Here is a 13,001-nt window from a genome sequence, read left to right as displayed (position 1 = left end):
CATTTGGTCATTCTGAAATTTCACGTTTATACTATCCAGGACCCTTGCACACAGGTGTTTCAACAGTGAGTCTTCCCTTAACCCAGGAAGGCCAGCTCACCTCTTCTAATTGCTCTCATTTCCTCAACTTTTCCAGTGACTCTCAGCCATCAGTGACATCTTGTTTAATGTGCTATTTACCCAGATGCACACAACAGATACAACACCCAGAGCAAACCTAGAGTATGTGTCCACCTGCCCCTGTTCCATGTAAGTCTTGTGATCACCCCATAGGAATAGGGGATATTTCCACATGTGACACAGACACCCACAAATAGGGATGCCACAGAAACACTGAAAGTGACGGATGGCCTGTTACTACCTTACTGGAATCAGGTTATGTTCAAGTGTGTGATGACTATAGATCCTTTCTGGTGATTTCTTTTTCCCTAAACACACTCTAAAATATGATTTAACAAAAGAGAGAGCTAGCTGGATTTTGGAGTTTATTTTGTTATAAAAATTATATTTTATTTATCCTTTGTGCTAAGCTATATTTTATAATCTTTTTAAAAGATTTATTTTATTTATTTATGCTACAAGAACTGGGATGTAAGCCAGCGTTACAGGGAGTGAGAAAAATTCACCAGAGACAGAGTGGGGAGCAGAACAGGCAGATCCACTGAAATACATTGCTGAGGGCAGCTGCCCCTCCCCGATGAGCCATGTGGGTCAGCTCCCTGGACAGATTCAAACTCCTCCTGCAGTGGCTTTGGATAGCTTTATAGTGCTGAGACTTTGCCCCTGAATCACCAGGGGGGACCCTATAGTTTGTAATCTTCAGAAATTTGATGATACATTAATGATTCTCTTTTCTTTTTCTGAAATTACAGAAAGGATTAAACAAGGATATATATGGGGAATAACTGTATATACACATAGGGTTGAATGATTCCAATATCCACTTGCAGAGCCACTGTCTCCTACCAATAGGCAAAGAGCTTTCTTTTTTATTTTTTAATTCGTGTTTATTTGTGCATGCAAGAAATGGGGTACAGGCCAGTGGTGGTGGACTGAGAGGATTCAGCAGAGAGATCAGGAAGCAGAATAGGCGACTGACAGAAATACACTGCTGAGGGGAGCAGTGGGGAAGAGGAGAGGTCTGCTTTCCCATGTGGGTAACCTCCCTCGCCGGGGATCAAATTCCTGATGTAGTAGCTACGGATTACATCATAGTGCTGATACTTAACCCCTTGCACCACCACGGAGGCCCGAGCCTACATTTTTGAAATTGAATCGGAAACCAAAAAGTAATTTTTTTCCAGATCTAGCCTGATGACTTTGTCACACCTCCCAGGGTGTCAGTCCTCAGCCTTGGTCAGTGGTAAGTGGGGGATTCCTGATGTTGCTGGGAGCCTCCACGTGTTCAAGGGAACTAGTGACGAGGGTCACTTGGTCCGCATTGGGACAAAGGGACAGCAGGGCCTGATCCGCACAACAACCTGGACCCCAGCTGGGGTGTCTGCCAGTGGTTAAAATGGTGAGAGGTGCCGTATTTGTTTCATCTGAAAGCCCCTTGGTGACAGTATTAAGTGAGTTGGGGACCTGTAGCTGCCAACCCATGTCTAAGAAGCAGTTCTTGTCACTGGTTACTTGCAGGAGCCCAGGAGAAGCTGACAGTTGGGGACAGACTGATGCTTTACTAACACAAAATCCAGGCAGTGTGTGCTCTTTGTCCACACTGGCTGGCTCAGGCGTGAGTTCCTTGTGACTCTCCTCTTCTGCAGTCTCACCCTGACATCCAGGGTAAGCTCAGGCACTTTGGCCGTGGGCAACCTAGGACAACCCGGACTCTCTGGACACTGGCAGGTGGCTGGGAGGGCTGGATTGTCCCAGTGAGAGCAGTGGGCTTGGACTGGGGCTTCTACTTACCTTACTTGGTCCTTACTTTGTGCAAATAGTTTTGTGAATCTGAACATTGTGTCTGTGTAAGGAATTCAAGCAAGTATCCAGAATCAGATCTTGGTTATTTAGAAATTTGGTATTTTTCTTATTTTTATGTGTTCAGTCAGACAGCCAATTCAGTATCCACCTGTCACTGTGAAAATGGGATGGAAAGTAGGCTGAAGAGAGTGTACTCCACTGAAAGGAGGCCTTTTCTTCCTCTGAGTTGGCTGGCCTCTTCTGATCACACTTGGGGTCACACTTCTGTGATCAGGCTCAGTTGGTTTTGTCAAAATTACTTTGGAATTTCTCGTCAGCTATAAAGGAAGCTTGCCAGTTGGTTGGAAAATTTCTAAACTTCTTATTGATCATTAAAATTCATAGGTTTCTTTAAAAATCCAAGTTTTATTTAAAATAATCAATTTATTCATCAAAAGCTACATAATAGGTTTCTGTAAACAATATTCCTTGTCAAATCTTTTTCTTAAAAGATTTATTTATTTGTGCATACAAGAACTGGGGTACACACCAGAGGTGCGGGGCGGTGAGAGGATTCACCAGAGACAGAAAGGGGAACAGAACAGACATATCTACTGAAATACACTGCTGAGGGGAGCATCAGGTGAGTCAGGAGAAGTCTGCTGTGCCATGTGGGCAGCTCCCTGGACAGGGATCAAACTCATGCTGCAGTGGCTGTGGACAGATTCTTAGGTTGTGTCTAAGCCCCTTGAACCATCAGGGAGGTCCTCTTTTTTCAAATTTCTGATAAGAGTCTAAGAACAGACAAACTGCAAAGAAGAAATATTAATATCTCTCTCCTTTTTTTTAAGATTTACTTATTTATGCATACAAGAACTAGGAGACAGACCAGAGGTGCAGGGGGTGAGAGGATTCACCAGAGACAGAGTGGGGAACAGAATAAGCAGACTAACTGAAATACACTGCCAAGGGGAGCAGCGGGTAAGTCAGGAGCACTCCACTGCACAGTGTGGGTAACTCCTTGGCTCTATGGGGAGCGAACCTGTGTTGCGGAGGCTGCAGACAGCTTCACAGTGCTGTGCTTCACTCCTTGCACCATCAGGGAGGCCCAATCTATTTCTATTCCTTCCCTTTTCATGGCCCAGCTAGAAGGGGTCTTTTGTCTTTCCTAGGAGCAGGCCTCATCTGTGAGGTCAAATAGAAACCAGGACTTTATATAACAATTTGAATTTTCACTGCTTGACTTTAAAATGTTTCCAGGGCCTCCCCAGTGGCGCAGCGGTTGAGTGCTGCGTTGCAAAGCTGCCCGCAGCCTCTGCAGCACTGATTCGATCCCTAGCTGCTCCCCGGCCACCGGAGGAGGGTCCCACATGGCGCGCAGACCTCTCCTGCTGCCTGCTGCTCCCCTCAGCATTGTACTTCGGTCCTTCTGCCTGCTCTGCTCCCCGCTCTGGCTCTGGTGAATTCTCTCGCCCTCCCACACTTCTGACTGTACCCAGTGCATGTATTAAACAAACAAACAAACAAACAAATAAATAAATAAATAAATAAATAAAACATGACTCTATTAAAAAATATAATATGGTTCCAATTGTGGGTTCTAGAGGTTTTAAAATGATTAAAATGGGACACTTATTAGAACACATAAGAACTTCAGTTTCCATCTCAAATTAGAAACCTCCTTGATAACCAAAAAAAAAAACTTAAATGGCTATTGACTTAACCTGAAAAACTTAAGTTGTTTTAGGAATTAGTCTAGCTTTGTCTTGAAAAGGTATATAGTTCTGGTGAAACTGACCACCCATCCAAAATCTCTTCTAGGAATTTAAGGAAAAAGTGGCCTTAAAAAAACTCATAGGCAATATGATGCCCCACTTTTTTAGAACCTAAGGGCATTCTTACAAATAAATCTTGAGAAATGTTTTCTAATCTGAAAGAATTAGTTAAAAATTATTATTTAAGGGCCTCCCCTGGTGGTGCAGTGTTTGAACTCTGGGCTGCGAGGCTACCTGCAGCCTCTGCAGCGCCAGTTCGTTCCCAGCCACCGGCGAGGGTCCCACCCAAAAATAAATAATAAAAGTAAATTAATAATAATTGTTGTCAGTGTTGTCACAAATACTGGTAAAATAACTTTCTCTAAAATATAGTGCAAATGGCCCAAATTCTAAATGTGAGATCTCTGTTTTTACCTTTGTGTCTTTTGTCTCCAGAGGGTTGCTGGGTTAAAATGGTGCCATTATATATTCTAAGATTTATTCATTTATGCATACAAGAGCTGGCATACAGGCCAGAAATGCGGGAAGTGAGAGGATTCACCAGAGACCGATCAGGGAGCAGAACAGGTAGATCGACTGAAATACACTGCTGAGGGGAGCAGCAGGTGAGACAGGAGAGGTCTGCCTCGCCATGTGGGTTTCTCCCTGGCCGGCTGGGGATCGAATTCGTAATGCAGAGGCTGTAGATTGCTTCACACTGCGGTGTTTAACCCCTTGAACCACCAGGGAGTCCACCACAAAAACGAGTTCAAAATGCAATGGTTTAATTAAAGCACTGGTGAGCACCTTCATTGATGTTTCCTCTCCTTGTCCTAGCAAAAAAAAAAAAAAAAAAAAAACAATAATAATAATAATTAATTAACCAAAAAAACCTCTGGTATATAAATTTGTTTCATTTGTAATGCTGCATTTTGAACTTCGTATCCTAAGACAAACTAAAGCGACTTCTGGGTTCTCTATCTTCAATCTGTTCTATCATTATTTAAATTGTGGAATATTTCTCCTATAAAACTAATGTTCTAATAAGTTCAATACAATGAAAACTTGACTACTTAATGAGCTTTTGGTTTATATTTTGCTTCTTAATGTAGGAAATCTAAACTATATTGTTTATCATTTCACCTAAAAAAAAAAAAAGATGTGTTTATGTATGAGTTACCCAGTAGAAAGGAATAACAGCATAACAGCTCTTACAATGTCCTGAGGTGAAAAATGTGAGCCTGACTTGTTCATTAGCCAAAGTTATGTTGGACAAGGCCTGGGTGTGGACAAAAAGTTCGGGGAGTGACTGATGGAGTTTCCCTGTCCAGGCGCCTGACTTGTGGCAGGGCAGCGCCCCCTGGCGGCGACGGAGGGGGCGGGGCGGGGCGGGGCGGGGCCGGCTGGGGTAGCGCGGGCAGGTGCCTCAGCCTCTGCGGTCGCTGCTCAGAGAACCCGGGGACCCCACATCCGCCACCCCGGGCCCCCTGGACGCTTCGGACTGTCGCGGACACAGCAGGCCGCACCCCGAGGCTGGGTGTGCGTGGGAGTCTCTGGCCGGTACCCCGGGGGCCGCTGCAGGGGGCCAAGAGTCCGCGAGCAGCGGGCGCGGGCGCGACCCCGTCCTGACGCCCTGGGCATGCCCTTGTCATCCCAGGAATATTCTCTCTCCGCCTTGAGTGCAGGAGGCAGACTTGTCAGAGGTAAAAGATCCGGGTGCTCGTCTGGGGGGGCGCCAGGAGAGACCTGTCCCTGCCCCTGTCCGCCTCTCTGCAGGCGGCTGCCCTGTGCGTGGACAGTGTCCGCATCTCCAGGTCCATCCACAATGTCACGTGTGGTCTTTCATTCCCGTCCGCGTTTTCACTGACCTTTTTAGAAATAGCAAATACACGTCTGTGTGTAAACTCTATCCGCTCTTCAAGAAATACAGCCCCTCCCCCCATTCTGGACAGGCCATGGCCTGAGAAAGTCAGATTGAATGACCTTCACTGTGGAGCACTCCCTGGGACACCCCGCGGGGCATCGGACCGGATTCGGGTTGGGAGGGGCAGCAATCAGGTGAGAGTAGCTTTAGATTTCCTGTGGGGGAGCCTCTGCTCTGTGCAGCAGGGTGGGGGTACACACTAGACAGCTAGCAGGATGGCCCGGAGCCCCAGGATTGTGAAAACGAATGAGGAAGTGTAGCTGGGACACTGCTCACTAAGCGCTAAGTGAAGAACCAGACAGTCAATCACAGAACTTGGGAAAACAAGTGCCTTCGATGCAAATAAACTATGTTTTCTCCTGAGTAGATTTGCACCTTACCGTACCATCGACTGGCAGACATCCCAGCTCGGGTGCTTGTCCTCTGTTCAGATCAATCCCTGCTGTGCCGTTGTCCCAATGTGGCCCATGTGACCCTCGTCCCTAGTTCCCGTGCCCATGTGGAGGCTCCCAACAACATCAGGAATTCCCCACTTACCACTGAACAGGGCTGAGGACTGACACCTTGGGTGGTGTGATAAAACCATCAGGCTAGATCTGGAAAAAAATTACTTTTTGGTTTCCCAGTCAATTTAAAAAATGTAGGCTCGGGCCTCCCTGGTGGTGCAAGGGGTTAAGCATCAGCACTGTGATGTAATCCGTAGCTACTACATCAGGGATTCAATCCCCTGCCAGGGAGTTGACCCACATGGCGGAGCAGACCTCTCCTCTCCGCCACTGCTCCCCTCAGCAGTGAATTTCAGTCGCCTATTCTGCTCCCTGCTCTCTCTGCTGAATCCTCTCAGCCCAGCACCTCTGGCCTGTACCCCAGTACTTGCATGCACAAATAAATAAGAATTAAAAAAAATAAAAAGTAAGTTCTTTGCCTTTTGATAGGAGACAGTGGCTCTGCAAGTGGATATTGGAATCAATCAACCCTGTGTGTATAAACAATTATTCCCCACATATATCCTTGTTTATTCCTTTCTGTAATTTCAGAAAAAGAAAAGAGCCATTAATGTATCTTCAAATTTCTGAAGATTGCAAACTATAGGGCCCCCCTGGTGATGCAGGTGTTAAGTCTCAGCACTATAAAGCTATCCACAGCCACTGCAGGACGAGTTTGACCCTGTCCAGTGACCTGACCCACATGGCTCAGCATTTCTCTCCTGTCTTCCCAATGCTGCCCTCAGCAGCATATTTCAGTGGATCTGCCTGTTTTGCTCCCCACTCTGTCTCTGCTGAATTTTTCTCACTCCCTGTAACGCTGGCCTACATCCCAGTTCTTGTAGCACAAATAAATAAAATAAATCTTTTAAAAAGATTATAAATTATAGTTTAGCACAAAGGATAAATATAATTTTTATAACAAAATAAACTCCAAAATCCAGCTAGCTCTCTCTTTTGTTAAATCATATTTTAGAGTGTGTTAAGGGAAAAAGAAATCACCTGAAAGGATCTATAATCATCACACACTTGAACATAACCTGATTCCAGTAAGGTAGTAACAGGCCATCTGTCACTTTCAGTGTTTATGTGGCATCCCTATTTGTGGGTGTCTGTGTCACATGTGGTAATATCCTCTATTCCTATGGGGTGATCACAAGATTTCCATGAAACTGGGGCAGGTGGTTGATATCAGTGAAGAAGGGGACACATTTTCTAGGTTTGCTCTGGGTGCTGTATCTGTTGTGTGCAACTGGGTAAAAAGCACATTAAACAGGATGTCACTGATCGCCGAAAGTCACTGGGAAAGTTGAGGTAACGAGAGTAATTAGAAGAGGTGAGCTGGCCTTCCTGGGTTAAGGGAAGACTCACTGTAGAAACACCTGTGTGCAAGGGTCCTGGATAGTATAAACATGAAATTTCAGAATGACCAAATGACTCCATTAACTGGGTGAAGAAACACAAGGCCACACTATCATAATCTTCTCCGCCGAGTAAGCACAAATATGTGGCTGTCATTACAAGTATAACCTCTGCCTTTCATGACAATTCAACACCTATGTGTATCACTTAGGTGTGATTAATCATGTGACACACATGATTAACACATGATTTCAATTTTGTCTGGTATCTAAAATTTAAATCATTCATAATATGTTCATTTTATATCTTGACTCTTTCACTCAACAACAGGCAGGCAAGTGACCCACATATTGGATTTTGCTAGAGACTTTCTATTTTCACTGCAAAGTAACTTCTCCCTTCTGTTCTACATGTAAAGTATATTATTTCCATGCTGGAATAAAACTGTATTTGCAATTTTATATCATTTCTCTTTCACTTAATGTTGTAACATAAGTGTTTTGCAAGTCATTGATAACTATTCAGAATGATGGTACCTAATTGCTACATTTACTGTCACATATTTGACTGTTTCCTGGAGTTCTGATGGAGATTGTTTCCTGTATTTGTTAGTACAAGAAAGTGCTGGTTAGCATCTTTACGGATATACATTTTTATTTGTGTTCACAGCATTTCCTTAGGTCATTTCTCAAACACTGCATTACTATTTCTTTTAATGCACATGCATATATATAATATTCCAAATTCTAATAGCTGAAGTCTAAGTTCCCCACAGAAGGGCAATATAAAATTTTTCTGAATGAGCGAGAACCCCTATTTCAGCGGGTTCTTGCCTCCATGTCATTCTGTCTGCCCATCTTGTAAAGGCTCTGAAGTCACACACTCCCTCTTCCTGCCCCCTCTCTGCAAGGTCCTCCCCTGTCCAAGACTCTCCATGGCTGAGTCTCCCCTTGGGTGGTCTGACCCGCCCCTCGGCCCCGGCTCCATCCCCCTGCGGGCCCTGGCCTGGCCTGGGGCCTCTACCCAACAATTGTCCCGCCTGGGCAGCCCCACCCCACCCTACCCCCACCCTACCCCCCACCCCCACCCTACCCCCCACCCCCCCCACCCTACCCCCCCCACCCTCCATCCCCCCACCCCCCCACCCCCACCCCCACCCCCCAGCCACCAGGCAGCAAGCGCCTTGTACCCGAGCCCGGCTCCCCTGCGAGGCTGTCCTTCCTCAGCCTCGCCCCGCCCCCTGCGTGTTGACATCACGTCCCTGCGCGCTGAAGCGGGAGCGGAAGTGGCGGAGATGGGGGCCTAGAGCGCCAGCCCAGGCAGATGGGCCCTTGGGCCAAGGAGGGAGCAGCCCCGGGGGCAGCGCGCAGGCTGGTGGCTGGTGGCAGGGTGGGGAGAGGCAGGGAATAATGGGGGCGGGACGCCCCGTCTCTCCCTGTGGCAGCAGCGGGTTTCGGGCCTGTGTGGTCGCGGGTGAACAATCCTCGCGTGTTTTCAGTCACGGGGCGCGACTTGCTGTGGAGTCGCGTGGAAATTCTACGTTAACGGCGTCGTCGGAGACGCGGGGTGTTCGCCCCCGTTTAGTTGGATTTTCTGAGCTTCGGCGCAGCAGGAGGGGCGCGGGCGCCCCGTGAGCACCCGGGGCTCTCCCCTCCCTGCCCTCCCCTGTAGCCCCACGTCCACCTGCAGCCCCTCCGCAAGCCTCTCCTGCAGCCGCGCCCCTGTGCCCGCTCCTGCCTCCACAGCTGCCGGGCTCGCCTTGGCACTCGCTTCCCGGGACTCGGGGCGAAGCTCTTGCCTGCGGGAGCCCAGTTTCTTCAGGAGCCACCCGGAGCAAGAGGGAGGTGAGGACAAGTCACTGCCGGTGGCTGATGCAGAGCGGGCCAGTCAGGGGAACTAGAACGGGGCGGGCTGGGGGTGCAGAGCTCTGCTCTGGTCATTTTGGGTCCTGGAGGAACATGGGGGTCAGGTCGTTCCTGAGTGTGACCCCCATGGGCAGCGTGGGTGGCCAGCGCCCCTGACAGAAAGTGCATCCCCCGTGTTTGCTCCCAGTGCCTCCCTGCTGCACTGATCACCCCTGGGGTGGGTTTGCTTGGCTCTCCGCTGTGCTCCACTGATTTGTGTGTTTAATTTCTATGTGCTTAGAATATATTTTGGGGAATTATAAGTTTACATGTTGTAATCTTCTCTGGGGCTGACACCGCCTCTCCACCCCAGGTCCAGCAGGCAGGAGGGCAGAGTCGTGTCCCAGTCTCCTGGGGGCACAAGTTCTGACCCAGAGGGTTGTTGGTGCCTGGGGCTCTGTATTTCTCACAAGGGGTCTGAGATGCTGCCCCTGCTGGTCTTGGGCCCGCATGTGAGGGCTGCAGCGCTGCTTCCCTGTTGTGCAGCTGACGTTGTCATTCAGAGCCTGGCAGAGAGACCTTGGACCCCTGGACACTGCCTCAGGAGGCGACTTTACACTCTCCCTTGACGAGAATCCAGGCTTCCCTGACTCTTGAGTGACCAGGAGCCACACAGCCTGCCACAAGCGGCTACAAGTGTTTGGTTTTCTAAAATGGGTTATTATTAACCGACTCCATGCAGTGAAAGCAGTGGCCCTCTCTGCATCACTAAAGGACACACCCAACAAACCTTTCAGCAGGGTCAGCTGGGTGCTGTCACAAACAGGGAAGGAAATTTTCTAAATGGGGAGCATTTTTGACACTGAAGGGTTCTTTTCTAAGCTCTTGAGATCTTTTCTCTATAGATGGGGCTAAAAATAGCTCTCCTATTTTAGGGATTGAGTAAACCACAATGACTCATGGGAACTGGATATTTTGGAGAAAACCCCCTTTATCTGTCTTTTTTAAAGGTTTTTTAAAGATATTTATTATGCAAGCACTGGGGTACAGTCCAAAGCGTGGGAGGGTGAGTGAATTCACCAGAGCCAGAACGGGAAACAGAACAGGCAGACTGATGAAATACACTGCTGAGGGGAGCAGCGGGCGTGGCATGAGAGGTCTGTTGCACCATGTGGGACCCTCGCCAGCAGCCAGGGATCAAACTGGCACTGCGGAGGCTGCAGGCAGCTTTGCAGCCCAGCGCTCAATTGCTGTCCCACTAGGGGAGGCCCCTTTTTTAAAGCTTTTTTAAAAAAAAATGCATAGAAAAACTTGGGTGCAGGCCAGATGTGTGGAAGGGTGAGAGGATTCACCAGAGACAGAGTAGGGAGCAGAACAGGAGGATCTTCTTAGATACACTGCTGAGGGGAGCAGTGGATGAGACAGGAGAGGTCTGCTACACCTAGTGGGTCAACTCCCGGCTGAGGATTGAACTCAGGCCAGTCATGGTGACAGCACTGGGATTGAACCCCTAGCCCACCACCGGGGGGTGGGGTGGGTAGGGGGAAACGCTGTACTTTACTTTTAAATGTGTTGCCACTTCCTCTGTTATGCTTGCTTGGGAGAGAAGTTGAATTTCTCTAGAAAGGAGAAAGGAATCGGCCTTTATTGAGCATCTGATGGAGATTACCTGACCCTGCACAACATGTTCATTGCTTTAGTTCCATGATCTCCATTAATGACGCTATAGAGATATTATTCCTACATTGTAGTTGTGGACACTGTGGTCCAAAAGGTATCAGTAACTTCTCTGAAATCAAAAAAATAAGCACAAGGGCCAGATATTTTTGGACCCCCCCAAATTTTTGTAATTTGTTCTGAACCAGAGGTTTTATAATGATGGTAAATTATAACCCTCTTGGAGGCCGGGAGAGGGAAGGAGTTTGCGTCCATCCTCAGAACAGGTCTGTGGGTGCTGGACTTCCTCCTCCATAAGGAAGGAGCTTGGGCTAAAACGAAACTGAAGAAAACTTTCAGGTATCGTAGCATGTGAGGATTCTGTCATTAATATTTAACATGAATTACTTAATAGTTTTAGAATGCCCCTCATCCCAAACATGATTGCTAGTTATGAGACTGCAGTTAAAAACAGCCATTTCCGTGGGCCTCCCGGTGGTGCAGCGGTTGAGCGCTGGCCTGCAAAGCTGCCAGCAGCCTCCGCTGCGCCAGTTCCATCCCCGGCCTCTGGCGAGTGTCCCACAGGGTACGCAGATCTCTCCTGCCGCGCCTGCTGCTCCCCTCAGCAGTGTCCTTCATCAGTCTGCCTGTTCTGTTCACCACTCTGGCTCTGGTGAATTCTCTCACCAACCCACACTTCTGACTGTACCTAGTGCTTGTAAAAACAAATAAATCTTTAAAAAAAAATAGCCCTTTCGGGCCTCCACAGTGACATGGCGGTTTGAGCACAATGCTGTGAAGCTGTCTACAGTCTCTGAAGTGTGAGTTCAATTCCCACCCGGCCAGGGAGTTACCCACATGGCACGACAGACCTCTCCTATCTCCCTGCTGCTCCCCCCAGCAGTATTTTCAGTCCATCTGCCTGTTCTCCTCCCCACTGTCTCTGGTGAATCATCTCACCCTGCAACGTCTCAGGCTTGCACCCCAGCTCTTGTATAAAAATAAATCAATCTTTAAAAAAAGCATTTTCTCTAACTGTTTGTCTAACACAGCAGGCTTAATTGCTGCACCTACCAGAGAATGTTCCTGGAGATGTATTCTAGATCTGGTGAGGAGGGGATGCCTCTGTAGTGCCAACAGTATTTTTCAGGATGAAACTCCCCTTTAAGAGCATTTATTTACTTATGTTGTTTTAGGGGCTCCCCTGTCCTTACAGACCATCTCTTTTTTTCTTCTTTTCTTACATCCTTGTTCATTTTTGTCTAGCTACTGGTTTCTTCCCCAGGGATTGTCCCCATAATGCTCCCACCACCACAGCAGCTGTGACCCATCACCACAATCCCTTGTGCTCTTCCTTCCCCTCTGTTTAGCCCCCTCCCTCCCTCTCCCTGCTGGATGCCTAGCTCTTGGTCAGCCTGCTAGGGTTCTTTTTCTTTACATTTTGTTCAGTTTCTCTGTACTTCCCATCTGATATTTCTTCTCCTGATTTATTGTGCTCAGCATAATCCCTTCCAGCTCCATCCATATCACCAACAGTGGCATGAATTTGTCTGTTTTCTTTGCTGAGTAATATTGACTTGTGTATCTACACCACACCATTTTGATCCATTCATCTCTTTTGTGGCATTTGAGTTGTATCCATGTCATGGTTATTGAAAATAGTTCTGCAGTAAACAAAGGAGTTCAGTTTTCCTGGGGTGTTTTTGTCCCTTTGGTAGATTCCTAGGAGTGGACTCACTGGATCATGTGTAGAACCATTTTCAGTGTTCTGAGGAAACTCCACACAGACGTCCATAGTGGCTGGACCAGTTTACCTTTCCACCAGCAGAGTAGGATGCTCCCTTTTCTCCACTACTCCTCCAGCATTTGATGTTTCCGGGTTGTTTTCTTTTAATGTGGAGCATTCTTACTGGAGTGAGGTGTCATCTCTGTGGTTTTGATTTGCATTTCCTTGATAGGAGTGATGCTGAACCTTTTATCTGTGCCTGTTGGCCATTTGCATTTCTTCTTTGGAGAAGAGTCCTTTAACTTCTGCCCATTTTTTGGACTGGATTATTTGTTTTTTTTGAGTTGT

Source organism: Talpa occidentalis, unplaced genomic scaffold (assembly GCF_014898055.3).
Source record: "Talpa occidentalis isolate TD23 unplaced genomic scaffold, MPIMG_talOcc4v2.1 talOcc4.14, whole genome shotgun sequence".
In the NCBI taxonomy this organism is placed as follows: Eukaryota; Metazoa; Chordata; class Mammalia; order Eulipotyphla; family Talpidae; genus Talpa; species Talpa occidentalis.
Note: the sequence above shows the minus strand (reverse complement) of the source record.